The 25600-nt window shown below is 37.5% G+C and overlaps 1 pseudogene; it reads left to right on the top strand.

The window, feature by feature from the left end:
* The first annotated feature begins 11604 nt into the window (after positions 1–11604).
* LOC114318871 (G-type lectin S-receptor-like serine/threonine-protein kinase SD1-1) lies at positions 11605–25302 on the top strand (annotated as a pseudogene).
* The last annotated feature ends 298 nt before the right edge of the window (positions 25303–25600 follow it).

Raw genomic sequence — 25600 nt, 5'->3', positions numbered from 1 at the left:
ATGAGCTTCCATATTCCATCACCAAATTTGTTGTTGTAGCCTTCATCATCTAGCTTCCCGGTAGAGATCAAATTGAGGCGAATGTCGGGAACATGCCTCGCATCTTTAAGCAACAACTTGCAGCCCAGATTTGTTTCCAAGCAAACATCACCCATGCCGATAATCTTGGACAAACCTTCATTACCCATTCGAACAGAACCATAATCTCCTTCGGTATAGGTAGTGAAGAAATCAACTCGAGAAGTCACATGAAAAGAAGCACCGGAATCAATTACCCAATTGCTCTCTTGGCCCACAAAATTGATACAATCATCTTCACAAACGACCATGAGATCACCATTGGTAGTAACTGCTGCTGTGTCTTCTTGCTTCTTATCCACACTTTTATCACGCATTTTCTCCTTATTCTTGAGCTTTCGGCATTCTCGCTTCATGTGCCATTTCTCATGGCAATAATAACACTCAATGTCTTTCTTTGAAAAAGAACCATCTCTTGATTTGTCACGGCTTTGATCACGACCATGAGGAGTCTTACTCCTCCCCTTTGTTTTGCTTCGGCCTCTCACAACAAATGCTTCTGAATGAGAGGAACCCGCTGATTTTCTTCTGGTTTCTTCATTCAACAGGCTACTAGTGACTTGGCCCATTGTGACAACTCCATCGGGCGCTGAATTACTAACCGTCACAACCAAAGTCTCCCAACTTTCGGGCAAAGAACTAAGTAGCATCAAAGCCTGCAACTCATCATCAAAAATAATTTTCATAGAAGCAAGTTGATTAACAATACTCTTTATTTCATTCAAATGTTCAGGAATAGGGCTGCCCTCTTTATATTTTAAATTAACCAACTTACGAAACAAAAAGGCTTTATTTGTGGCTGATTTTCTATCATAAAGGCTCTCTAATTTTTTCCATAAATCATGTGCTGAAGTTTCAGTAGCAACATGATGAAACACACTGTCATCAATCCATTGACGGATAACACCAACGGCTTTTCGATTAAGCCTATTCCATTCATCATCTTTCATATCCTCGGGTTTGCCACTAGCACCCTCAATGGGTCCATACAAATCTTTACAAAATAATAGGTCCTCCATTTTAGTTTTCCAAGTTACCCAATTACTTCCACTGAAGCTAGACATACGACCCACATTCCCCTCCATTGATTTACACAAATAACTAAACCCAAATAAATCGTAAGCTCTGATACCAGTTGTTAGGGAAAATCGATGATTCCCCACAAGTAAATCAATCAATGGGAATAAAAACTAATGCGGAAAAATTAAATCAAAGGCAACACAAGAATTTTTACGTGGTTTCCTCAATGTGAGGTACGTCCACGGGATCGAAATCCGATTCCACTATCAACCAAATAAGTTCCAAACGATTACAAACGAGACACTAATGGTCTCACAAAACCACCCTTAGGGGAATTCCAAATAATCACAAATAAACAAAGAGGAAAGACCTCACCAAATAGATGAACCAAAATCTTCAGAATCAAAGTTGTAGAAGATCCAAAATAACAAACCAGATCAACCCACCAAATAATGATCAAACAAATCAACCGAAACCAATCCGCTGAGTTAAACTCAAGCACTGCCGCTGTGAACCAAAAAACACCAAAGGTATTTAATTGGCACGAACTCCGAAATCGAAAAGTTTGAACAATAACTTTTGTGAAAGCCGTACCAATCTCTTTTGAAGATAAACAATATATATATATATATATATTGAATCTTGGATTTTAAAAACAAGTCCTAATTATTATCAAATTGAATTGGGTCTCCACAAATATAATATATAAAAATATATTATACTTAAATCAAGTCAAATTGAAACTCTTTTAATAAATCAATTGGGTCCCACACACCAATAAGGAGGTATACCCAACATAGCAGAGAAGAAAAATCGAGAAAGGAAGAAGAGTAATAGAGATTGAAGAGTAATGAATGTTTGGAGATAATAAAAAATATATATAATTTTAGACTTTTATCCTTAAAAATAATTTCAATAAAATTGAAAAAAAAAATCTCATATAAAAATGTAAAAAGATAAACAAGTGATGTACGCAGAATCATTCTTTCAAATGTTGGCATTTAGAGGGATGGGTGACTTGACCTGCTTGTTGGGGGCATTAGTGAGAACAGCTTCACATAATGCACTTTTCAAGGATTGTCTGTTTCTAGTAATATTGTCCACAATGCGGGGCAATGAGAAAGTTCAAAGTATATCTTCTCATTATGATTGGGGAGCTTCTATTTATACACACCCATTTCCCTCTTTACACATCTTTTTTAATAAATAATTGGTTCGAAAGTAGATTTCCGAAAATAAGCAATTGGTTCGGAAGTAGCTTTCCGAAAATAAACAATTGATTCGGAAGTAGACTTCCGAATTTTTATTATTTTTTCGACAATCAACTTCCGAATGGGTTTATTTAATGTCTATAATAGTAATTTCACCTGAAAAAAAAATTTATAATAAAAATAATTTTTATGAAGTGTGTGCAAAGAGAAGAAGGTGGATGTGTAAATAGAAGCTCCCTTATGATTGGATGCATCACATCCAAAATCTGAAAGAGAAGCAGACAAACTTTCACCGTTGTGTTTGGATAGGGAATTTGAGAAAGGATTTAAAAAAGGAAAGAAAAAAAGTATATGAAGTCAGGTAAAATATAAGTATGTTTTATTTACATTTCACCTACCTTTTTCATTTCTCTTTCCAAATCCCTCCTCAAATCCCCCAATCAAACACAACATGAGAGAATAACATTTGGAAAAAAGTAAAATATTTTACCAAAAATTCTTGTTTAATTTACATTAATTTTTTAAAAATTGAGTTTTTATTTTTATTTTTATTTTTTATTTTTAATATTTTTTTATATTATTAATTTTTTTAAACTTTTTAATACACTTAAAAACTATAATATTTGTAAAAAAAATTAAAAAAATTCACTAAATATAAAAAAATATAAAATTTCAATACATTTTCATATTCTTGTATATTTAGTGATTTAAAAAAAAATTGGTGCATTTATGAAAGTAAAAAAAATTCTTAAAATATTAAAAAAATTAATAAAAAAAGTTTTTTAAAAAAAAAAACTCAATTTTTAAAAAATCAATCAAAACCAAACAAGTTTGGGTCCGGGTGCTTCATAGTTGATGTATTATTTTATTTTATTTTTTGAAAATCTAGGGTGATCATAATTGTACAATATTGCTTTTCTTAAAACAATATTTACCCCCAAATGGTGTCCATTAATAATAACAAATTGCTTTTGGAATACAATGAGGCTCATATTAAGTTTGCAAATCCACCAAGAAACTAGAAATCTATTTCCGCAGAAAATTAGAACACAAAATAAGATTTGACAAAAGGCTTTGCCAAAAATAAATTAAGGGTTCGTTTGGAAATTAGCTTTTTTAGTATTTTTTTAATTTTTATAAAATGACATAAAAAAATAGAGAAAATAAATTGACTTTTTATAGTGATTTTTTGATTAAAGTATTATCATCCAAAACGAGTGACCTAAGAAACATGATTGTAAACATAAAGGAATAATGGTGTAAATAATTGATTTAGCCTTATTGCCTGGTTTTCTTAAAAACAAGTGAAACAAATTTTAAAAACTCCCAAACTAGAAATACTTTTATCCTATATTTTAAAAATGTTCCAATGCAGCCACCCCCACTGCCTGCTACTACCTCTGCCCACTTTCAACTACCCCGACACCGGTCTCCGCCAACATCCCCATCTCTTATCATTAATTTCGTTAGCTCATTAAACATGTTTATTATTGTGCGGGGAGCAAATATTCAGGCAAGCCCGCACTCCTTTCTTCCAAACTCCTGTCTGTCCAATCGACCTGTGAGCACAATGGCGGTGAGCTACCCGGCGGTGTGTGGCCGGAAAACCCCTCCGACGATCAAGTTAGAACACACACACAGGGGATAGATAGAGAGAAGGGAGAGTATTGAGTGTTTAGTGTATGTCTCACCAAATGTTCATCTGTCTGCGTATGGGGGGCGCAGTCATGCTTATATACCTTCTGCGCCCCAAATCTACTCCCAGTGATCTCTCAACACGTGGCACTGCTATTCCATCTGTCAGCATAAACCTCGCTGAGTACCACCTAACCCAACTGCCTGCCCATGCTCCTGGGAGCTCGGCAGCCGGGCAGTATCATCTCGGCCATCGTCTGCCATGCTGTGCTTCATGCCCAAGTACTCCAACAGCTAAGCTCAGATGGGGACCAGACTCGGCGGCATCTCGGCATAACCGAGCTTGGGACAACTCACGCTTGTCCGCGGTCAACCAACTTGCCGAGCAAACAGGTACCCAGGCGTTATTACCACGGATCCTCGCAGCTTTGTTCGATCCACGCGCTGCCTTAACCGAGCAGCTTTCTTCACGGCCGGGCCATACAGCTTGGCCCAGCGCCTGTCTGGCATAACTCAGTCCGGCCCAAATCTGTCCGGCATAACTCTGTCCGGCCCAAATCTGTCCGGCATAACTCTGTCCGGTCCAAATCTGTCCGGCTCAACTCTATATCATTAATCTCCCTCTCAATTATTATTATTATTATTATTATTATTATATGTTTTGAATATATTTGTGCATATCAAACAAGTTTTTTGCTTATATTTTTTATTTTTAAAAATACTTCTCGTTTCACGTTTACAAAAAATAAAAAAAACTAACAATGTTATCAAATACAAATCTAAACGTGTTGCCATAAAAGCTATATTATATAAGAATGATTTTTTAGGTAGGGTGGATCCACGTAAACACTAAACACTAACAATTAACAATATTTTTTATATTTCACAGTTCTACCATATTACTCTAATACTATGAATTTATAGTTGAACTGCAGCATTTTTCAATCTTGTACTATAAAAATCATAGTGAAATGTTTATTTTGGGATAAACAACATAAATCTTTGTATTCTTTGTGTTTGATTTATATAATCATTTCATTTATGTTTGTATTTCGTGTATTTCTAATCCTAGTTAAAGTGTATCAATTCTTTCTTCTTCCTTTTTGGTTGGGAAAAAGTGTCAATTCCTTAATATGGCGTATGTATTTGCATCATGACTTATTTTGACATGTCACTGTCAAATAACCTCTTGTACAATATTTAATTGCCAAAAAAAAAATATTAAAAAAAGAAACATTTTAAAAAGATATTTTTTATGTAAACAAATAGAACTTTAATGTCATGCTTATAGACTATTCAACATTCATACCTCATAGTTCAAGGTTCCAAGTCTTGGGTCATCCATTAAGAAAAATCTACATAAGGAACAAATTTAGGGAATTTTATTGATGAAAAGGAAAGGATCAAGAGGGCTTCAATTTTTCTATTATTTCTACCTATATTTTACTTTTGAAATGAATCTAGCAACAAATATAGAATAGAGCCATTAAACAAGTTGAATAACAAATTATTTAAATTTAATTTAAAATTTGAATAAATGTTTAAACGTGTTGATTGAAAAAGATATGCCTCATATATTAATTAACTGAAATCAGATTTTGTTGTAAATTTAAATTTTAAAACAAGCGAAAAAGTCATGTACATACTTTGGAAATGAAGCTTATACTATAAATTTAATTTTACTGTAATATGTATCATACTTCCTATAAATTCTATCAATACATTTTTAATAACTAAATTGACAGCCCAATGGTTATTAAGCAAGTGGACTTTTGAGTATAAAAAAAATAACGCTCAATAAATGCACATTAATGTGTGTGTTTGGAAGGGGAAAGATTTGGTACACACTTAATTTTTGGCATAGTATACAAAGTGGTTGCCTTATAACTTGAACCCATAACCTCAAGATTATTAAGCTAAAATTATTAGCACAAAGTGGTTAAGCAAGTGAACTTTTGAGTGACTAACAAAATTGAACATTTTGAATTCAACTCTTCTATAATTTGCAAGTACTTGTAAATATTCAAAATATATTTTACAGAAGTTTGTCTAGAAAAATCTAACTTAAAAATGTTTCATAAAATTAAAAAAGAAAAAAGAAGTCTAATGAGTAGTGATAAAAGTTGTGCTAATGACTCTTGATACATGATTGTGTTTGTCTCGGAGAATTAGAACGTAAGATTGAATTATGTATTTTGATTAATGGGTAAATTACTGATACCTCCTGGGGTTTATTTTTATTACAGTTCTCTCCCTTACATTTGAGAAATTATACTAATCCTCCCTTGTCAGTGTAATTATTTGACGGTGTTAACTTTTAGGTTAAAATGACATATTTATCCATAATCTTTACGTATATCTTAAAAGGTAAATTACATTGATACCCCTGAGGTTTCAATTTAATACGGATTCCTCCTGACATTTAAAAAAAAAACTAATTTAATAAAAATAAATATGAAGAAATATATTTAATTTGTAAAAAATTATTTCTTACCACTCGAAAGATAAAATTTATATAAAAATGATATTTATTTTTTATTTTTTATTTCTTAACCAAATTAATTTTTAATTTTAAAAAAAAAATTAAAAAATCAAACCATATATAGTCTAAGAATCTTTTGATAAGTCATTTCTTATGTTGGTAACTTGTTTAATTATTTGTTAATTTTACGACATTTTTACCATCTGGGACCTATTTGGTAACCATTTTGTTTTCAGTTTTCAATTTATATTTACAAAAATTTTAAAAATTGTCATAAAAACTTGTTTGATATTTTTTTGGTTTATAAATGGATGTCTCAGTTTGTAAATTTGAGGAAAAAACATAAATTTAAAAAATGAGTTTATGTTGGTTTTTAAACAGAAATTTAAAATTTTGACTAACAATTTTTTTTCAACTAATACTAACCGAGGGGACAATTAGTAATGCTACTATAAACCTTGGGAAGGGGATTGTAATTTCTAAAATGTGAGGGGTGTCAATGTAATTTACCTAGTGAGGGCAAAATTAGTATTTAAAAAAATTAAATTACTGATATCAGCAAATTCTGTTAGTTGACTTAATAGTCAACTAACTGAGAGAGCAATTTGTAATGAAACTTTAAACGTTAGGGAGGAGATGTAATTTCTAAAAAGTGAAAGAAAGAACTGTAATAAACATAAATCTCAGGAGGTGTCAATGTAATTTACCCTTCATTAATTTTAAATCTTACGTTTAAATACAAAAGTGAAGTTATGGGTTAAATTCTTTCGGAATATATCCGGAAAAAGGGAATCCGGATTGGGAAATTAAAATATCAAATATCTTCAAATTGTAAACGTTCACTTATATCGGGAAAAGTGTAATTTGTGCCTACTTATTCTAAACAAACATAAGATATGAGAAAATTAGAAATATGCATTCTATCATAAAATGTGTAATTTTATTACAAAAATTTATAATATCAATTACAAAATGCACAAACTTACAACAAGTTGACATTATAAAAAATATCGTAACCATTTTATTATGATAATTTGTAATGATATTATGTATTTTATGATTAATATTATAAAATTATATATTTTGTGATAGAAATTCATATGGTATACATCCTAAAGAGGCGAACACCATAGGAGAACCCAATAAGACCTTATTACTCTCTCCTCTCATGTTAATCAAATGTATTCTAATTATAGAATAAGATATATAAACCTAAGTGATAATCCCAATAAGAGTTGGTCTAGTGGTTAAAAACTAGTTTGAGATTGTGCTCCCTTCAAGAGTTGGCCTAATAATCAAGACTTAAGATTTGAGAATATGCTCTTCCAAAGTCTTAATCTATACAAGCCTTTATCCTAATTTTATGAATATTGTGTTATTAAAAACAAAAAAATATTCTAATATATTGCCCTTTCCAAAGTATTTTGTTTGTTTCGACTAATATATCTCACAATTCAAGGCACGGACAAAGTTTAAAATATATTCTTCTCATTATTTTCAGATTATTTTTAATGATTTTTTTCAATTTTGAGTTAATATTGTTTTTATTTTTTTGAAAACTTTTAAGATCTGTTTATATTAGACGTGTACGAGTAAGAAATAATCTTCTCGTATAATCCTGTTGATCAAGTCTGTGCTCCTTCAAACGTTGTCGCTTTACTCCCTGAAAACACAAACGTGAGCTAGCCGGCAAGTGTGTGCCGGATACCTCTCCGATGCCTAAGTTAGCAAAATAAACAAATAGACAAAAGTTCTGTGTATTCGAGAATCAAAGTTGTGTTACCTCTCCATAGGTGATGTTGTGAGTTTTTATAAGTTCCGTGTGGCACAATCCGACTAGGACTCTTACTCCTCCATGTAGAGTCCTCCTAGGAATCACCTTCCTGAAAGATAATGCTTATCCTTCAACACCTCCCTCACTGCTTAAACCAAGTGAGATGGTTCTACCACGGTTGGATGTCAATATGACCGAGATAACATGGCCATGCTAAAGCCGCAGACTAAACTGAGCTCCCACTAGCTCGGTTCTTCCTTTCACTGCGTGTACCTCGGTTTGACATTCCAACTAGGTTGTCCGAGACTGCATTAATCACATCGAGCTTAGACCGAGCTAACCAATAGCAAGGTTCTGAGGAAAGCTTAACATACTTCGGCTCAATATGGTATGACCGAGCTAACTGTTACCGCGCCGACCATGGTGACCGAGCTAACCACCAAGCTCCTTCGGACCAGGCTATCTGCACAGCTCCTCTGGACCAAACTAATTACGAGGCCCTTTTTGCTTAGCCCTTCTTACTGTGGTCTACAGAATGGCCCATTACCCAGTTCGGCCCAATTTACATATAAATTACCCTCTTAATTGTCCCTTAATTCCATCTGCGCAGCATAATAGGGATTACCTGTTACCAGCCGAGCTAAAAAAAAACTTTAGCCTTCTAACCGAGCTAAATTCATACCGTGCTATCAACCTGCCCGGTCAAAACGTCTCTTCAGTCTCTAACTGAATCGATTCCTATTCCAAGGACACGTGGCAGACTCTGATTAGCCAATTGCAGTTGTCACGCCGTCTTCGTACTTCGCGTTTTTGAACAGTCTCGCCTTTTTGTCCTTCCTTCTACACAAAACAAACCCTTCGTTTTGAATCTATCACTCCACTATTTATTACTTTCTCTCTCTTTGAACTTCTTCTCCCTTATTCTTTTGCAACTGTGGAGCTCGTGTTCTTGCTGGTACTACCTCCATCTCCAATGTCTTCACCTTGAATTGGTAAGTGATTCGAATCTTCTTCCTTTCCGTTGATTCCGCACCTCTTTTGCAACACAAAGCATGTTTCGTTTGTATGTTTTTTCAAAGCATATGTTCCATTTTTGCTTCCATTTTCTAAAAGAAAAAATAAAAAACCTTTGTCATAGAGCCACTGTCTATATGAATATCCTAGGAAATGATAGTTTCAATCCAAAATCACACTTCAACCGAACTAGGATACTGTTTGTACTAGGTACGACCCTGGCCGAAATAAACAACCGAACCAAAACTTCAAACCCTACTCAAAGTTTGGATAGGTCTTACCTCTTAACCATGCTATTGAACTGCATTAGGTTTGCGCAATACCGCACTAGAAGCCTTAACCACCGACCGAGCTAAATCTTGGGCTAAACCAGCTCCCTTAGTTCAAACCAAACTAAGAATACTGCCCCAATGGCTCGACCGGGCTAAAGCCCCTTGCTTAAACCGAGCTAAGACTGGTGAGCATCCCATGTAACCGAGCTAGGACTTCATTTATTTTGCCTATATTTCTTGTAGCACGGTCCCACGATCTATGCTTAACACCTTTCTTTTTCACTTTGCAGACTTAGGTTGCCAGGCACTCCCTTGAACGCTCAACCGAGCTACTCAGCGTCATTTTACAACCGAGCTAATACTCCGTTAATTTATACATAATTTAAAACCTTATGGGTAAATATAGGTTTTTAGTGAACTCACCAGGTGTTATGGCCGAGTTCCGAAGGGACTACCATATCCCTGATGATGTTCATCTCACTTTAGCCGAAGTAGATACCATACCCTAGGGAAACCCTGGGTTTGTTCCTTTTACACTTCTTTCCATTGTAGAAACCGGACTAAGATTCCCTGTACAGCCCCTTTTATGCGAATTCCTTAAACAAACCAACCTCTGCCCTACCCAACTTTCCACAAATTCATACCGCATAATAAATGGCATCGCCGAGCTAAACCGCCGGGCTAGCCTTAACCTCGGTTTAGCCGAGCTTTTCCACCAATACTCCATAGGATCAAATGAAGATGGCTGGGTTTACTATTTAAGAATAAGACGCCGACGTGAAAAGATAATAAAAGATACCCCAGATGAAGATGTTAACGATGATGATTTCCTCTGGGTATCTGGGAATTTTAAGGACCAACAAGCCCAGATCCCGGACGACAGAATAAATTGGAACAAGGGTGAAGCCGGTAGGATTACCTCGGCTCAATTCCATGCTTTCTTTTACCTCGGTTTTCTTATGTTGAACCGCACTGACTGTTTTGCTTTTCTTCATGCAGATTTGAACTTTCTCAAGTCCTAGTATAACTACCCCAACTTAAACACACTTCACGCCGCACTGCGATATCCCAATAGAAGTTGGGCCGAACTACTGGATTTTGAACCGATGTATAGACACAGTAGTAAGCGAAAGACCAAGGTGACTGACTTCTTGTTGGAAGCCTCTCCTGAACCGGACCCAACCTTGCCTCAAATCAACCTGATCCGACTAACTGCTGAACAAGAAATGGCTAAGAAAAGAGCCGTAAGAGCCCTTCTGACTGAGACAAACCAGCTCGAGGTACTCCCAATTGGTCAAACACAAGAGACCGTGGCAGCCCTACCATCCCACCAGCCTTCATCGTCTCGGTTTCGCAAGCGCACTCGGTCTTCTCTATCCGAGCCACACCTCATTGATGAGGACGAAACTGTGCTTCCCCCAACCGAAGTACCGAGCTCACAACCTGAGAGCCCAGACCGAGCTAATTTTTCTGATTGGGCACCGAAATTAACATTTCAGAACCGAGCCATCAGACCAACGGATTCAGTGGTGGCAAATAAAGATCACATGCTGGCCTTCAACCTGCTAAGAGCGTGTGTCTGCCCCCTGATATGGATCACCACACCCACTTGACCGAGCTAAAAGCTATCCGCTCGGCCACCAAATCAATGGTGCTGGTGAGTATTCTTTCCTTTGCTTTTCTATTTTGTGCGACTGTTAGCTCGGTTCTTACTCCAATTTGCTTACCATGTTTATGTAGGCCATGCAGAAGAACCAGATTGCTCATAAGCGTGTGCTAGAGCTACGCAAAACAACAAGGCAAGCCTTGGCAGAGGCTGAAAAGAAGACGGTCGAGCTAAACGAGGCCAAACAACAAATGGCCGAGCTGCAATCTGAGGTCGCCTGCCTCACCGGCCTAGTTAACGTAGCTGAGGTGGACAAACAAAAAGCTCTGACTGAGCTGAAGGATCGCTATCTGCGTGAGCTTGCCAAAGTTGAGCAGAACAAGAAAGTCGAAATAATTGAACTTGAGAAGAAGATTGGCGATGCAGAGGACCGTGGTTACAAAAAAGGTGAAGCAACCTACATCCTGCAGTGTGAAGCTGCCAAGGATCTATTTTTCAAGTGCGGGTGAAAAATGGCTGTGGAACAGCTCGGTCACGGTCCAGAGACTGAGGTTTTCCAGAACCCTCCATCGCACTTCATACCGAGCTATATGGCGGAGTATGCAGCCGCCATTCAATAAAAATTCCTTGAATCTGAGGATGATGATGAAGAGACCGTGCCTGACAATGCCCCGGTCGTCAATGATCCTGTGATACCCCTGTTCTGTATTATGTGAATTGGTCCCTAATACGTATGTGATTATGCGTTTTGATGTGATTTGTGTGCCATTATGTGAATGTATATGATTTTGAATTTCTATCTGTTCGCGTAGGAATATCTGTTTGAATAATCTGCTTTGGAAATTAAATTGAGGGCCTTATCAGCCACAGAACCCGGAATTGATTACGCCATTGTGATTGGCATAAACTTTAGAGCCTACGGTGAAATTTAATTGAAAATTGATTCTGGTCAATTTAAACTGATTAAATTGATGAATAAAGTGCCCAAACATTTTTATATTAAAATATTTTCTAGTGGGGCTCATTGTGTATTGGCATTACATCCTCCTTTGTCCCTCTTGAACTCAAAATCTGAGTTAAACATTTGAGAGAGTGAGAGAGGGGCCGGCCATAGTGAGAGAAAAGGGGAGGGTTGTGCTATTTAGCCTAAAGCTTGGAGATTTTGGAGGTTAAGCTCAAGAATCGCCATAGATTGTGAAGATTAAGCTCCTTGGTGAGTAATTCATGCATTGTTAGTCACTACCTTGTGAATTCAAGTCCAATAGATGGCCAAGAGCATGAATTAGTTTGAATGAAAAGGAATTGAGTTGTACACGTTGAATTTCAGGCTAATAGAAGCATGCATGTGAAGAATTGTTATAGATTTCCATGTTTGAGCTTAATTTGTGTAATCCATGTTGAAGTTTGAAGGAAATCCATGTGTGTGACCATTTCCTCACCAAATAAGTTGTGAATAATGTGTATTTCTTACATGCAAGGGGAGATTATGAAAGGATAGGCTTTGCATGTTAGAATTTGATATGTTGGTGATGAATTGGGATTAATTTGAGGCATGCATGTAAATGAAATAAGAGATTGAGCTTTCTAATGTTGTAATATTGCATTGGTATCATGTTAATATGTGTATGTTTGAGTTTTGAGCCATTGCATGCAAGAATTGTAGCTGGAAAGTTGAATTGGAGCTCAAGAACACGATCTGGGAAACCCAGAATTTTTATGTCCGCTCGAGCGGGGAAGTTCACGCTCGAGTGGGTATTTCGAGCTCCCAGTATTTTGTTCTTGCAGGCTTGGTGTCCGCTCGAGCGGGAAAGTTCACGCTCGAGCGGGGAGCTATGTTGAGAGGCTTTCCACTCGAGTGCTATATTTGACGCTCGAGCGTAAATTTCACCCATCCAGTACTTTTGCAGGCCTTGGAGTTCCGCTCGAGCGGGGAAGTTGACGCTCGAGCGGGGACCCTATTTTCTGAAATTCTGGAAATGCATTCTGTGTTCTGTTTTCCCGTTCTCTTTCACTTGCAAGCACTCTTAGGCATATGTTAAGCATTGTAAATGAGCTAATGAAATGTGAATTAAGCCTAAAGAGAGATATGTGAATTAAAGAACGGATTGAACTGTTAGTGACCCTTTTGTGCTCATGAAATGTGTAGGGTCAAGTTCCAGGGCAAATCCACAAGCCGATCACTGTGAGTAATACCGATATTCGAATATTTGTGAATGTCCAATTGTTTATTCCTTATAAGCTTTATGAGTTGCTATTCGGGATTGTGGACAAGAGTCTGATATGAATAAACATGAATGGACCAAAGGTCGTTTCGATAAACATGAACGGACCAAAGGTCGTTTCGATAAACATGAATGGACCAAAGGTCGTTTTGATAAACATGAACGGACCAAAGGTCGTTTTGATAAACATGAACGGACCAAAGGTCGTTTTGATAAACATGAATGGACCAAAGGTCATTTTGATAGAAATGAGTGGGCCAAAGGCTGTTTTGACATGAACGAATGGACCAAAGGTCGTTTTGACATGAATGAGTGGGCTGAAGGCCGTTTTGACATGAATGAATGGACCAAAGGTCGTTTTGACATGAATGAGTGGGCCAAAGGCCGTTTTGACATGAATAAATGGGCCGAAGGCCGTTTTGACAAAGATGAATGGGCCGAAGGCCGTTTCGACACAAATGAACGGGCCGAAGGCCGTTTTGACATGAATGGAAATTTAGATGGGCCCGAGGCCAGAATGTTTGGAACTACAGACACTTGAGTTGGAATTTCGTATAGTTATATATACATATCTGTTAAATAGAATTATGAACTGGGCCCAAGGCCGTTTGGAACATGTTGTCCTACGTTGTTATGTATATTCTGTAATTGATATTATTCACTGGGCTATCGCTCATGCTCATTCATGTGTTTGTAGGTGAGCCAAGAGAGGCACAAACCCAGCCCCAGTGAAGTCTGCCAGGAACAACATGAGTTTTGGAGAGTCAGCCTCATGTCTCACGCATGAGACCATCCTTGCCCTTTTATCATGTACTTGTGTTTTGTCTTGTTGGCAAGGGCTTTGTTTATGTCTGCACATAGTCTGTTATAGGTCGACTCGTCTTGGGTGATCCTGTCTGTAATGAGTTTTGTGATACAGTACTTTGACGTGGGTTATTAGCATATATGTGTATAGTTTGTTTGATGTGCATTTAAGCACGGCTCTATGGACAAAGTTTTAAGTTTTTGCTTCCATTTGGCCCCTTTACTTTGATAAGCTATGTCCGTTTTGGTTTGAGGCCGTAAGTAATCTCAGGATTACTGGCCGGTTATGTCCTTAATCCATAGGGGCGGGTTCGGGCCATGACAGAGTGGTATCAGAGCACGAGTTAATAACTCACACACTTGTCCAAAAAGAGAAATAAGCGTCTAGATGAGATCTAGGATGCATTCATGTGTTAAATGTGAATTTGGAGGCATTAATAATGTGCTTAACTCTTTTGATATGAACTTTGGAAGCATCAAGAACATGCTTAAGTGTTTTGATTTGAGTAATTGTGTGCTATGAGTTGTGAACTACTTGCATTACGAATTAGTTGAGGGCATGTGTTTCTTTTATGCGTACTTTTGTGCCTTTTGTGTAAAATATAATGCAAGTTTAATCAGAATGATGACCGGATTATAGCTCTCACCAAGGAATTCAAGAAAATGAAACCACCGCAGTTCCACGGGGGATTAGATCCATTGAAGGCCGAAGCGTGGGTCCTCGGCATTGAGAAATTATTTGAAGTGTTTCCCTGTTTAGAGACTCAGAAAGTACTTCTAGCCACTTTTATGCTAGAAGACGAAGCGAGGAGATGGTGGATGTTGATGCGAGAAAACCACAAAGATGTTGACTGGGCGAAATTTTTGGAGATCTTCTATGACAAGTACTTCCCGCAATGTGTTCGAGATAGGAAAGTAGCCGAGTTCATGGAACTCAGGCAAGATAGCATGACAGTGGCTGAGTATGAGGCCAAGTTCACTGAATTGGCCAGGTTTGCACCACACGTGATTGACACCGATTATAAAAAGGCAAGGCACTTTGAAGGTGGACTCTGCACTGACATCCTAGAGAGGGTGAATGTACTGAAGTTGGAAACCTATATTGGGGTGCTAGACAGGGCCATCATATCAGAGGCTAATATAGCTAGACAAGCCAAGCCAGTGGCAGAATGGAAGAGTAACAAAAGGCAGGGCTTCTTTTCAAAGAAGAAATTCTTGAAAAAGCAAAATACGAGCTCCTCAACTACTTTAAGTTCTTCCCGAGACACAGCTCTCATGTGCAACATCTGTAGCAAAAGGCACCGTGGAGTCTGTTACCGTGCATCAGGAGCCTGTTTCAAGTGTGGGAAGCAAGGGCACATAGCCCGAGAATGTAATCAGAATGGCGGAAAACTAGCAGCCAGTTCCACGACATCGATCCCCAAGCCGGGAAATACTTTGAGATCCGCCACTACTGGGGATACAGTAAGACAGGGAAGGGTTTTTGCGCTTATTCCAGGCGATACACGAAATGCTAGTGCCGTTGTCTCAGGTACTATTTCAATATGTGATCAGGATGCCTTTGTATTAATTGATTCTGGATCAACCCACTCATTTGTGACATATACATTTGCATCTAGACTAAGAAGACCCCTAGAGTTATTGCCTTATTTGTTATGTGTGTCTGCTCCATCGGGGGAATCTGTGTTATGTGACTATATATATTGGTTTTGTGACATGCATATTGAGGATGCTACCTTATATGTAGATTTATTGCCCTTGAACTTTAGACATTTTGATGTGATTTTGGGCATGGATTGGTTGACCAAGTATTGTGCCACCATAGATTGTGTGACAAAAAGGGTTATATTTAAACCACCAGAACATAAAGAAATTGTGTTTGTGGGTAATGGGGTAGTGCCTCCACCTTATTTAATATCTGCAATGAAAGCATGTAAATTAATCAGGAAGGGGTGCCAAGGTTATCTGTGCTATGTGTTGAGTGAGCAATCTGTGAATGTTGAATTGAATGATATTTCTATTGTTAGAAAATTCCCAGATGTGTTCCCAAATGAATTACCGGGGGAATTGGTAGACAGGTAGATAGAGTTTACTATTGAGACTGTGCCAGGCACCCAGCCTATTTCTAAAACTCCCTACAGAATGGCCACTGCCGAAATGAAAGAATTAAAGGAACAGTTGCAAGACCTTCTTGGTAAAGGGTTTATCCGACCTAGCACTTCGCCTTGGGGTGCACTAGTGTTATTTGTAAAGAAGAAGGATGGTACTTTGCGCCTGTGCATTGATTACAGGGAATTGAACAAGGTAACGATAAAGAACAAATATCCCTTGCCCCGTATTGACGATTTATTTGACCAATTACAGGGATCACGGGTGTTTTCTAAGATTGATCTGAGATCCGGGTATCATCAGCTGAAAGTTAAGGCAGAGGATGTTGAGAAAACCGCATTCAGAACGAGGTATGGTCATTTTGAGTTTCTTGTTATGCCATTTGGAGTGACCAATGCTCCGGCAGCATTTATGGATTTAATGAATAGAATTTTTAAAACCTACCTTGATGAGTTTGTCGTAGTCTTCATTGATGATATTTTGATATACTCTAAAGATAGACTTAAACATGAACATCACTTGAGGACTGTCTTACAAATACTTCGAGAAAGGAAATTGTTTGCTAAACTAAAGAAATGTGAGTTTTGGTTGGATGAGGTTGTTTTCTTAGGGCATGTGATCAACAAAGAAGGAATTTCAGTGGACCCGCAGAAAATAGAGGCAATTGTGAATTGGCCTACACCGACTAATATGACGGAAGTTCGCAGCTTCATGGGCTTGGCTGGGTACTACAAGAGGTTTGTGAAGGACTTTTCGAAATTAGCAGTGCCTCTTACCCAACTGACACGCAAGGGGCAACCTTTTGAATGGAACGAAGAAAAGGAATCAGCCTTTCACGAATTGAAGACGAGATTGACTACTGCGCCAATTTTGACATTACCGTCAGGTATGAAAAATTTTGTGATTTTCAGTGATGCATCTTATAAGGGTTTGGGTTGTGTGTTAATACAGAACGGAAAGGTTATTGCCTACGCCTCCCGGCAATTGAGGCCGCACGAGAAGAATTATCCAACACATGACCTAGAACTGGCCGCAGTTGTTTTTGCTTTGAAAATCTGGCGGCATTATTTGTATGGGGCAAAGTGTGAAGCCTACACAGATCATAAGAGCCTAAAATACTTCTTCACGCAGAAAGAGTTGAATATGCGTCAGAGAAGATGGCTGGAATTGATAAAAAATTACGACCTAGAAATTCAGTATCACCCCGGGAAAGCTAATACAGTGGCTGATGCCATGAGTAGAAAATCAACGGGGAGTATGGCTTGGTTGTTTACTGAACAAAGGGAGATTTTACAAGATTTGGAGAGGACTGAAATTGAAGTAGTAATGTGTGAACAGGGCGGATTGATAGCCGCTATTACAGCCGAGCCGGCGATTGCCGATGAAATCAAGCAGAAACAGAAAGAGGATGAGTTCCTCAGAAAGGTAGTTGATGAATTTGAGACGGGTCCAAAGGCAGAATTCAGCCTTGAGAATGAAGTGTTGAGATTCCAAAACAGAATGTGTGTCCCCGATATCTCGGAGCTTAAGAAGAGGGTTTTAGACGAAGCCCACAGATCCGTATTTGCTATGCATCCAGGCAACAATAAAATGTATCGGGATTTGAAACAGACCTATTGGTGGCCTAAAATGAAGAAAGAGATTGCAGAATATGTGTCCAAGTGCCTTCAGTGTCAGCAAGTCAAGGCTGAACATCAAAAACCAGGCGGTCTACTTCAACCTCTCCCTATTCCTGAATGGAAGTGGGAACACGTGACTATGGATTTCGTTGTTGGCCTACCTCGGACTTCTCAAGGTATGGATTCTGTTTGGGTTGTAGTTGATAGACTGACTAAATCTGCACATTTTCTGCCTGTCAAAACTACATTTACTGCTTATAGATTGGCTACCATTTACGTTGATTAGATTGCCCGTTTACATGGTGTTCCAATATCTATTGTATCGGATAGAGATCCGAAATTTGTGTCTAGATTGTGGAAGAGTTTGCAGGAAGCTATGGGAACAGAACTAAGGTTCAGTACTGCATTTCACCCACAGACAGACGGGCAATCAGAACGAACGATTCAAACTTTGGAAGATATACTTCGCATGTGTGCTTTGGATTTTCAGGGGAGCTGGGAAGATTATTTGCCACTTGCAGAATTTGCTTATAATAACAGCTTCCACTCCAGCATCGGTATGGCACCATACAAGGCTTTGTATGGTAGGAGGTGTAGATTACCTATTTGTTGGACAGAGGTCGGGGATAGAGCCTTGCTTGGGCCAGAGATTGTGCAAGATACTTCTGAGAAAATCAAGACTATTCGTCAAAGGCTCAAAACAGCTCAGGACCGACAAAAGAGTTATGCAGACGTCCGGAGAAGACCTCTTGAGTATGAGGTTGGTGACCATGTGTTCATCCGTGTTTCTCCGATGAAAGGCCAAGTCAGATTTGGGAAAAATAAGAAGTTGTCGCCCCGTTACATTGGGTCGTTTCAGATTTTGGAGAGGCTTGGTCCAGTTGCTTATAGGGTTGCCTTGCTGCCGGGATTCGAGCAAATCCATAATGTGTTTCACGTGTCGATATTGAGGGGTTATCTCCGGGACCCGTTTCATGTGATTGACTATCACCGAGTTGCTATTGATGACAATATGGAATATGCTGAATGGCCGGAAAGAATAGTTGACCGGCAAGTGAAACAGTTGAGAAGCAAAACCATTCCAATGGTGAAAGTTGAATGGAAGGAACACTATGGTACAGATGCCACGTGGGAAAAAGAGGAGGAAATTCGACTAAGCTATCCACATTTGTTTCCCGACGAAGGTAACTGAAGTTTGGAGGACCAAACTTCCTAAAAAGTGGAAGACTGTGATACCCTTGTTCTGTATTATGTGAATTGGTCCCTAATACGTATGTGATTATGCGTTTTGATGTGATTTGTGTGCCATTATGTGAATGTATATGATTTTGAATTTCTATCTGTTCGCCGTAGGAATATCTGTTTGAATAATCTGCTTTGAAAATTAAATTGAGGGCCTTATCGGCCACAGAACCTGGAATTGATTACGCCATTGTGATTGGCATAAACTTTAGAGCCTACGGTGAAATTTAATTGAAAATTGATTCTGGTCAATTTAAACTGATTAAATTGATGAATAAAGTGCCCAAACATTTTTATATTAAAATATTTTCTAGTGGGGCTCATTGTGTATTGGCATTACACCCTCCTTTGTACCTCTTGAACTCAAAATCCGAGTTAAACATTTGAGAGAGTGAGAGAGGGGCCGGCCATAGTGAGAGAAAGGGGGAGGGTTGTGCTATTTAACCTAAAGCTTGGAGATTTTGGAGGTTAAGCTCAAGAATCGCCATAGATTGTGAAGATTAAGCTCCTTGGTGAGTAATTCATGCATTGTTAGTCACTACCTTGTGAATTCAAGTCCAATAGATGGCCAAGAGCATGAATTAGTTTGAATGAAAAGGAATTGAGTTGTACACGTTGAATTTCAGGCTAATAGAAGCATGCATGTGAAGAATTGTTATAGATTTCCATGTTTGAGCTTAATTTGTGTAATCCATGTTGAAGTTTGAAGGAAATCCATGTGTGTGACCATTTCCTCACCAAATAAGTTGTGAATAATGTGTATTTCTTACATGCAAGGGGAGATTATGAAAGGATAGGCTTTGCATGTTAGAATTTGATATGTTGGTGATGAATTGGGATTAATTTGAGGCATGCATGTAAATGAAATAAGAGATTGAGCTTTCTAATGTTGTAATATTGCATTGGTATCATGTTAATATGTGTATGTTTGAGTTTTGAGCCATTGCATGCAAGAATTGTAGCTGGAAAGTTGAATTGGAGCTCAAGAACACGATCTGGGAAACCCAAAATTTTGATGTCCGCTCGAGCGGGGAAGTTCACGCTCGAGTGGGTATTTCGAGCTCCCAGTATTTTGTTCTTGCAGGCTTGGTGTCCACTCGAGCGGGAAAGTTCACGCTCGAGCGGGGAGCTATGTTGAGAGGCTTTTCGCTCGAGCGCTATATTTGACGCTCGAGCGTAAATTTCACCCATCCAGTACTTTTGCAGGCCTTGGAGTTCCGCTCGAGCGGGGAAGTTGACGCTCGAGCGGGGACCCTGTTTTCTGAAATTCTGGAAATGCATTCTGTGTTCTGTTTTCCCGTTCTCTTTCACTTGCAAGCACTCTTTGGCATATGTTAAGCATTGTAAATGAGCTAATGAAATGTGAATTAAGCCTAAAGAGAGATATGTGAATTAAAGAACGGATTGAACCGTTAGTGACCCTTTTGTGCTCATGAAATGTGTAGGGTCAAGTTCCAAGGCAAATCCACAAGCCGATCACTGTGAGTAATACCGATATTCGAATATTTGTGAATGTCCAATTGTTTATTTCCTTATAAGCTTTATGAGTTGCTATTCGAGATTGTGGACGAGAGTCTGATATGAATAAACATGAATGGACCAAAGGTCGTTTCGATAAACATGAACGGACCAAAGGTCGTTTTGATAAACATGAAGGGACCAAAGGTCGTTTCGATAAACATGAACGGACCAAAGGTCGTTTTGATAAACATGAATGGACCAAAGGTCGTTTTGATAAACATGAATGGACCAAAGGTCGTTTTGATAGAAATGGGTGGGCCAAAGGCCGTTTTGACATGAACGAATGGACCAAAGGTCGTTTTGACGTGACACGAATGGACCAAAGGTCGTTTTGACATTCACTATCCTTTCCTTATTACGCGACTAAGTTATTATTGGTGGTTGCAATATTTTTTTTCTTTCAGTTTTTAGAAAAGGCAATTGGCTTGATGCATCTTTTCTCACATATGAAACTTCATAAATCTATGTAATTATGCCTTTTGAGTATGTATTTGGTATTGTTGTAAAATAAATCACTGGTCATAATTGCACATGTTGGAAGTTGGAACAATGATAGCCAGAGCAACATATTAAAAAAAGGTAGGTTAAAGTCATAATAATTAGAAAAGAAAAAGGGTGCTTTCTTTTAAGTTTGAAAAGAACATTCTAACAATTATAATGGTAATTCTCAGGGTATGCTGGAAGGAGAACAATAAATAGCTGTGAAGCGGCTATCAAAGAATTCTAGCCAAGGACTTGACGAGTTCAAGAATGAAGTTATTTGTATTGCCAAGCTTCAGCACCGAAATCTCGTGAAGCTTCTAGGATGTTGCATTCAAGGAGAAGAAAAGATGTTAATCTATGAATACATGCCTAACAAAAGCCTGGACTACTTTATTTTCGGTTTGGCTCTCTTGAAACTATAATACCATACCACAACTATTTTCGGTTTGGCTCTTTTTTGATTTATTTGATTATGGGAACAAAATTATATGTAGTTTGTATTACATGTGCATTTGCATGAACTTGGGTCTTCCAAAATTTGGGATTTTCCATCGAGGAATCCTGTTAAATTCATGCATCCGATTAGCAGGAGCATCGACTAAATCAGACAAAATTTTGACAGATCAAACCCGAAGCACACTACTGGATTGGCCAAAGCGCTTCCACATTATTAATGGGATTTCCCGAGGCCTTCTTTATCTTCATCAAGATTCCAGGCTGAGAATTATTCACAGAGATCTTAAAGAAAGCAATATTTTGCTAGATATTGACATGAACCCAAAAATATCAGACTTTGGAATGGCTAGAAGTTTTCGGGGAAATAAGACCGAAGCAAATACAAGCAAAGTGGTAGGAACATAGTAAGAATCTATACGACATGATTTGTCTATTGCTTCAAAATCTAGTTCTTTATTTAACTCTTTCTGTAGTGGTTATATATCTCCAGAGTATGCAGTGGATGGGTTGTTTTCAGCAAAATCAAATGTATTCAGCTTTGGCATTTTTGTGTTAGAGATTATGAGTGGGAAGAAAAACAGAGGTTTCTATCATCCAAATCACCACCTCAACCTCCTTGGCCATATAAGCATACGTAGTTTAGAAGTATTCTTATATTCTGTCTTAAATCCCGCTTTCTCCCCTGTTCCAAAACGTTCACAACCGTGTGATTGTGTGAGCATCTGTTCAGGCATGGAAACTCTACAAAGAAGGTAAGTCACTCATGCTATCTACCTAAAGTGTTGCAATCAATCCACGTGGGTCTTTTATGTGTGCAACAATCTCCAGAGGATAGACCAAGCATGTCATTTGTGGTTCTGATGTTGGGTGGTGAACATACATTGCCTCAGGCCAAACAACTTGGCTTCTTCACCGAAAGGAATGTTCTTGAGGCTGCCGGTTCATCAAGCAAAGAAGCAACAGGTTCAGTCAACGAAATCACCATTACTCTTTTGAATGCTCGATAGAAACATACATTGTATTGATGCAAGTTATATGCCCCAAAACTTGTTTAAAAAAAATGAAAATCTTCACTATTGTAAAAGACTACAACATTTCTTTTCATCTACTGGATTAAGTTTTATAAACTAGTTCCTCCTTTTGGAGTTCAGGTTTTTTTGTTAAATTTGATACCATGTACAATTTGAAAGCTTAATAAATGTTTCTTGTTACAACATGTTCATATGCACATAATTAAATTAGAGAAGTATGAAGAATATACATCTATATATTGACATGATGAGACCTAGCTATGGTATCTCCATTCTGTAGTATTCTCATTGTATTCACTATTTGTTTTAGCATAAAATGTTTTCTTATACTTGGTTGTAACTTAAAACTAATATACCAGTGGGAGTGTGGTGGCGTTGGCAACATTTTAATCTAAAAAACATTTTTCATGTTTCAAAAGTAGAAAGTATTTTCTATCAAAGTAAGTTTGTTTTCTTGTTGATTATAAAAAATATTTTTTCTTGACTTTCATTAAAATATTTCTAGTCGAAACAAAGAGAGATGCACTCCACTATTATAACATATTCTTTTTTGTATAGAACACTCACAAAGGTTGGTTCTCACCATGAGATCTTAGAATACTCACAAATGAGCGGTTTGGTTCCACTTTTTTGGAGGACATTTAGGTTTTAGTTCTAAATAATTAAGTCATTAATTATATTGTTTGATTCATGTACTAAGTGTTAGAATATATGGTTTTATAGGCTTATTTTGAGCCAACTTTGAGTCCAAATTTGGATGGGGCCCACATAACTTTTGGGGTAGGTCCAAAAGGTGACGTGTTCCTTGTCGCGTGGCAAGTCACACGGTAAAGACAGTTCGTCAAAACCATTTATGAGTGAATGGGAACTTGACGTCTTTTTCGGGTTCGTGGAATGGACAAATAAAGAATAAAATGTGGGTTTCCTTGTAAGGCTTGTCCCACATTGAAAACTTAAGAGAACTTATGTGTGTATATAAGTTCTAGGTGGCAACACTTAGGTTGGGCCCCAAGGGGCACCCAAAGTTTGTAGAAGGGAGGAGTTATGGACAAAGTGTACCTTGGCTCAAACCACCACACGTGCGCGCGAGCCACCGCTATCCGGCCCGCTCGGCTGGGCGCTGGTGTGGGCTGTGGGTCAGGTCGGTTCTAACGTTAATTTTTTGGACAAAATTTATTTGAATTTTTCCAAAAAAAATTCTTAAGGAAAAATTTATTTTTTCTAAACAAAATTGATTTAAATTTTGTGCCAATTTTTTTTGTCCAAACAGAGCCCTTCTCTAGGCCAATTTCCAGCAGGTTCAAATAGTTCAAGCAGTTGGACCGAACAGGCTCCATTTTCCAGCAAATCTGTTCAGTTTGAAGTTGAATCTGTCCAGTTTGAATTTTCACATGTTTAATTCATTTTCATACCTGTTTGGATCTGTCCGAACAGGCACCACTTGCCTATAAATAAAGATCATTTCCAACAGATTTTCACATCCAGAAATCATATTCTCTTCTTGTTTTTGCTCTCTCTTTGCATTGTTCTTCATATTAGTTTTTTAGAGAAATTCTGATAGTACAGAACGCAGGTTCTAATTCGCTGTACATATTGTTTGGAGTGCTACTACAATTTGTGTAAAGATCATTGTATCCTGAGAGATAGACGCCTTTTATTCGTAAGCACTAAAGTGGGGCGAATCTGTCTTAAGGACAGAGTGTCACACACCCCACTTGATCTATTTATGTACTTATTCATTTTGGTAAAATAAATTCAGTAAGTAATTTATTTTTATTTGTTTGATTTGTCTCACATTATTTATTTTACACAAAAGATTGTTCCAACAATCTTAAGACAGAATCGAATTATTCTGTTTATACAAAAATTTTCATTTGTTTCCTTTTCTCTTTCTTCATCTTACAGAAATTATTTTCTATAGTTTTACAAAATAATATTTTGGTTGGAAAAAAATCTAGTAGTAATATATTGTTTGAAAAATAGTAGTAATATACTGTTTATTTTTTTTGACAACTAGTAGTAATGTACTAGTAGTCATTAAAAATTTAGACTATTTATTTGTAAAGTTGATCATAAATTAATTTTAGTTTCCAAAAATAATTTTTGAAGTGTTACAGAAATTTAATTTTCTGTGTGGAATTAATTTGTTTAAATAAAAGTTTACTTTGTTTTCAAATTAATTGGAAATAAAAGTTATAATTCTTGTTTCTTTTATTTTTACAAAATTAAATTCTATGTTTTGGTTTAATTTTCTGTGTAGTATAAAATTCTAATTCTAATTTTGTTTTGTAATTTAGAATTCATGGCTACAAAAATTGGTCAAACTAATGTTCGAACCAGTACTGGTATAGTGGCTGCAATTGCGCCAATCTCTCCTCATGTTGTGACTGTGCCAATGAATCACGGTGAAAAGCCAAAGAAGTTTTTAGGAACTGATTTACGCAAAGGCAAAGAAAGATCAAGCAAGAAGGCTACTCAAGCCAATATAACCGAAGTGGATAGAATTTCCAATAGTGTTGAGGACATAAATCTTTCCGCAGTCGTTTCTGAGGCAAACCTTGTCGGAAATCCTAAAGAACGGTGGGTGGACACTGGTGCTACTCGCCACATCTGTGTCGACAAAAAGATGTCCACATCTTATTTTATAGTCGACAACGGTGAACAACTTTTTATGGGTAACTCCTCGACTCCTAAAGTTGAAGGACAAGGAAAGATTATTCTGAAGATGACCTCTGAAAATGAACTTACTCTCAACAATGTGATGCATGTACCGGACATTCGCAAGAATCTAGTCTCCGGATCTCTGTTGAGCAAAAATGGGTTTAGGCTAATTTTTAAAAGTGGCAATATTATACTTACCAAAAACGAGATGTATGTAGGAAAAGGTTACATGTCTGATGACCTTTTTCAAATGAATGTAATGTCTGTTGTACCCTTTGCTATTAACAATAATACATCTTCTTCTTACTTACTTGAGTCTTCAAATTTGTGGCATGGTAGACTAGGACATGTTAATTATGG

Source organism: Camellia sinensis, chromosome 7, assembly GCF_055761805.1.
Source record: "Camellia sinensis isolate YWXY chromosome 7, ASM5576180v1, whole genome shotgun sequence".
Lineage (NCBI taxonomy): Eukaryota > Viridiplantae > Streptophyta > Magnoliopsida > Ericales > Theaceae > Camellia > Camellia sinensis.
The sequence above is the reverse complement of the archived record's forward strand: the minus strand, read 5'-3'. Positions and strand labels throughout refer to the sequence as shown.